The 4,458-nt window shown below is 32.7% G+C and overlaps 1 long non-coding RNA gene across 1 annotated transcript; it reads left to right on the top strand.

Moving 5' to 3' along the window:
- Positions 1 to 246: 246 nt before the first annotated feature.
- LOC109210433 lies at positions 247 to 2,393 on the top strand. Its single transcript, XR_002065558.1, has 3 exons — positions 247 to 350; positions 462 to 567; positions 1,910 to 2,393. It is a non-coding gene; the product is annotated as an uncharacterized LOC109210433 (long non-coding RNA).
- Positions 2,394 to 4,458: the final 2,065 nt, after the last annotated feature.

The following is a 4,458-nucleotide window of genomic DNA, read 5'->3' as shown; positions in this document are numbered from 1 at the left end:
AATGTCATGGTCCCACAAAGCTTTTACCACTTAATCTTTTAAGACCACAAGTTTCAAAGGTCTTCTTTAAGAATATAATGGGTTCAATGCTAAAAATCTTAAAGGTTGAACCCATAAATTTTAAATCCTGAATTCGCCTCTGCCGCTCTGCGTATACATTACTTTTCCCAGACCCCACTTGTGGGAACTTAGTGGAATTGTTGTTGTTGTCGTCACATTTGCAGAAGCATTTCTTTCTGAAAACATTTGATAAATGATATGAATGCAGTGTAGTGCACCTGGAGGAGATAGGAATTCACTATTATCAGACGCTGAGATGATTGGCGAGAAAAATTCTTGAAAAATCAAAGGTAACAAGATCAAAATATGTCAAGAACCTTAAACCTGTTTCCCTAATGAAGCATTCGTAGCTTCATCAGTTGTAAATGCTTATACTTGACTATTGATAACTTTATCACTAGCCAAATTCGCGCTTTGGGATTCGATGATAAGTTCATCAGGACATGGGAGTACTACTTTGATTACTGTGCTGCTGGATTCAAAACATGCACGCTAGGAGATTATCAGGTATATGGTGATAAATCTTCGAAAACTTAAGCAGTCCAAGTAGAGACACTTTTATTTATTAAAGGGAGAATTGTCTGTTAGACACTTGTACTTATACCGCTTTGACATCCCGGTCCCACTACTTTGCGAAGTTTCATCTAAGCACTTGTACGTGTCCAACAAGAGTATTTTAAACACCTCTGACCATTGACTATCATACGTGTTTCTCACTTGCTTGACATGAATGACACATCAGATCCACATCACTTGCCATGTCATTTTTTTATCTTTGTCAATTAAAAATTCCATTTGAAAAACTAAAGTTAAAACCCTCTGTTTCACGTTTTCTCACTCATTTTCGGGTCCTTTAAATCATGTTTCAGTCAACCCACCGGAACAATGGCTCATATACATATTTTCTCCAAACGGATAGAATTTACAAAATTTTAATTGACACTAACACACAAATTCACAATCACTCCACTCCTCACCGTCAACTTTCCAGTCTTACCCATTTTTAGAACTACTAGTGACCATCGCGACACCACTCCTTCCGCCAGCGACAAGAAATAGTAGCCATAGAAGATAACTATCAAGCTCAAAATTTTGAAATGCTTCACTCGCCAGAAAATATACCCAACAAGCTTAGTATTTAAGAAGTATGAAATTCAAACAAAATTTATTTATTTTAATATATTTTTATTTTTGGAGAGTATTGGTGGAAGAAAAATTTGATTTAGAAACTTTGACCATCGAAAAAAATGGTGGAACTATGGAAAGGGAAAAGGGGAAGAAGACGGTTGGAGACGAATTGATGGAAGAAGGGATGCACAAAGCAGAAAATCTTATGAAGAAAAGAATAAAGAAAGAGAAAGGGAAGGGGAAGGGGTGGGATCTGATAAAGAAAAGAGAAAGGGAAGGGGAGAAACAGAGAAGGACGATAAGGGAGGGGATTATATTTTTCTTTCCTTTTTTTTTTTGTTTATTTTTTGGTTTTGTCGTTTTCTTATTTCCCTTGAAGTAAAATCACCAATTCAGTGAATTCACGTACCATATGTGCGTACAAAACACGTGCTTTGTCCAACTCATCCATATAAATGCCAATAAGCTCAGTCAATGGTTAGAGGTATTTAAAATATTCTATTTGGATACGTATAAGTGTTTAGATGAAACTTTGCAAAGTATTGGGACCGGGATGTCAAAGCGGTATAAGTACAAGTGTCTACCAAACTATTCTGCCTTTATTAAATTATGTCTTCAGTAGTAAATACATGCATTTATCCATTTTTTACCAGAAATCTTGAAATTATCTCACTAAATCTGAGAAGTAAAACAACTTATAAAGGGTGCTTCTATCTTGTAGATTGTATTCTCAAGGCCAGGCAATGTTGCAGTCTTTGGTGATCCTTACAATGGTGTGCCTTCAGCTTATTTATAAAGTTTCTTTGTTTGGAATATTGGAACTTCCTTTTGGAAAATAAATTAATTCATCAACACAACAATCAAGCCAGATGTGTGTCAATGGTGTTGGGCTAGACCGGCACAAAGATACTTTTGACATGGTGTGTTTCAGCTAACTAGTTTCTGGCACGCGTTGCGCGTGTACCCTGGGCAGCTCAATAAGTTTGGTGGCCTAAGGCCAAACTTTAGTGGAAGGCCTAATTTTTTAAAATTTTTTAAATATATATTTATATTTGAAGTAGATTTTTCTAGCTTTTAGAGAATAAAATTTTTAATAATTTTTTACATAAACCATTTAATCTCTCCTGTGACACTATTGATCTTAGGTAGTAGAACCTGATTCAAGAAATTGATAACTTTATATTAAAATAATTTTGATGTTTCAATATGCCTGTTGCAGTGATAAATTTGAGAAAAAACAAAAAACAAATAAAGATACAGCTTAAAAGTGTATTACTCATTTTATTTTGATAAATGTAAGTTTTTTTATATATACAGAGCCCATTTGGATTAGTTTATTTGAAGCAGCTGATAAGCATTAGGTGCTGAAACGCACTTTTAAGTGCTGAAATTGATTTAATGAATAAGCAGTTACGTGTTTGGGTACAAGTGCTGAAATTGATAATAAGTTGCTGCAGTATTTTGATAAAAAAGTGCTAATAAGTTTTTTTTCTGTTAAAATGACTTAAATAACCTTAGAACTGTTTACACTTATAAGGGCGTAATTTCTTTAAAATTTTAGATTCCAAATCGATAAATACAGAATATTCTATTTGTCATTTTATTTTAAATACAAATGTGCTCAGATAAGATAATTTTTATGATAAGCATATAATCATAAGTTATAATAATTAATAAATTGACAAAAGTTTCTCAGTAAAAAATAAACCTAAATATGACAAAATATTTGAGGCAGTGAGTATCGATGTAGGAGTTTTGTTCTAGAAAGAAATATTTTAAGGATAAAATAGTAAAAATTTTGGTCAAACTTAAAATGCTTATAAGCTAAAAATTCATAACCTGGGGGTGACCAGCTTATGGCTTTTGGATTATTTTTGACTTATAAGCACTTGGCTTATAAGCACTTTTAACTTTACCAAACGCGTAGATAAGCCAAAAAGTGCTTATAAGCTAGTTTGACCAACTTATAAGCTTGGCCAACACCCTCATAAAACATTTAATTTTTCTACTTTGAAATACTTATATTTTCTTAAAAAGATTTGGGGCCTCACCACTAGGGTCGGATAGGATCCCTCTTCTTTAACCGGAGGTATTTGGTTGGAGTATTTGGAGTGATTTTTTTTCTAAGGAGCGGTTCCTACTTTATTGAACTTTACATGGTACGAATTTGAATTAATCAATGCCCCAAATTATATACCAAATATCAAGTAGAAATTGGAAAAAGAAATTGGGCCCCAAAATTCTGGGGCCTAAAACCCTGGCTTTAATGGCGTCACCCTCTAGCCGCCTCTGCGTGTATCTCATGTCAATGGGTATAAAATTTTAATAGTCACATCAATATTGTTAATAAATGTGTGAAATGTAGACAAAATGAGCCATTTAATTAGAATTGTATGAATGCTTATCTTTATAGTTATATACATGTATAACCATTTCAAAAGACTAATGTTAAAAGAATGTGAAGAATTTAGATAGGTATTCCATAAAAGATTGTGAAGAATTTAGATAGATATTCCATAGAAATGTTTTGAAAATTCTCAGAACAATTTTAAAATTTCAACACAAAAGTTTAATTTTACATTTTGTACATAAACATTGAGATATAGCTGCTGGGCATTCAATCTATATATATATATATATATATATATATGAAAGAGGAAAAATAAATGCTGACATGGCATATCTCTTAAGCTAGCATTGGTATAACGTATCTGTTATATCACAAAGGGAATTAAATTTCAAAGCCAAGCACCTGATCTGACAAGTACGTTGCAAACTCTGTTCGTCATTATGTCTTTTTGTAATCTAAGCCTCTTTCTGATAATATTGAAGGTGCTCCAAATGATACTCGCAGACAGGTTAGCCATCGACAAACTTTTTATATCTCATGGAATTGCATATTTTTCATATCCTTTCTCTAATTTAACGATTTATCTGATTAATATTGCAGTCATATAAAAAAAATTAAAAGAGAATTTCAAGAATCACAAGAGTTCTCAAGGCATATATGGCCTAAGGAAAAGATCTAGAATGCAATTTTATTATAGCACACGAGTTTGGCTATTCTAAAAAATATTTCGTTATAATTTTCATTCTCAGCATTTTCACTATGGTGAAGAGCACAATTTATCTACTCTTCAAACCATTGTGTTATCCAAAGCTGCGAAAGAGTATTGTTGTTTGTGCCGGTTCACTTATGATGGATCTCTACAGGTATTGTTAATTCTTTCGTTATAATTACTTCAATATAAATTTATATGCTTAATAACA

This window comes from Nicotiana attenuata, unplaced genomic scaffold, assembly GCF_001879085.1.
Source record: "Nicotiana attenuata strain UT unplaced genomic scaffold, NIATTr2, whole genome shotgun sequence".
In the NCBI taxonomy this organism is placed as follows: domain Eukaryota; kingdom Viridiplantae; phylum Streptophyta; class Magnoliopsida; order Solanales; family Solanaceae; genus Nicotiana; species Nicotiana attenuata.
Note: the sequence above shows the minus strand (reverse complement) of the source record. Positions and strands in the feature narration are given on the sequence as shown.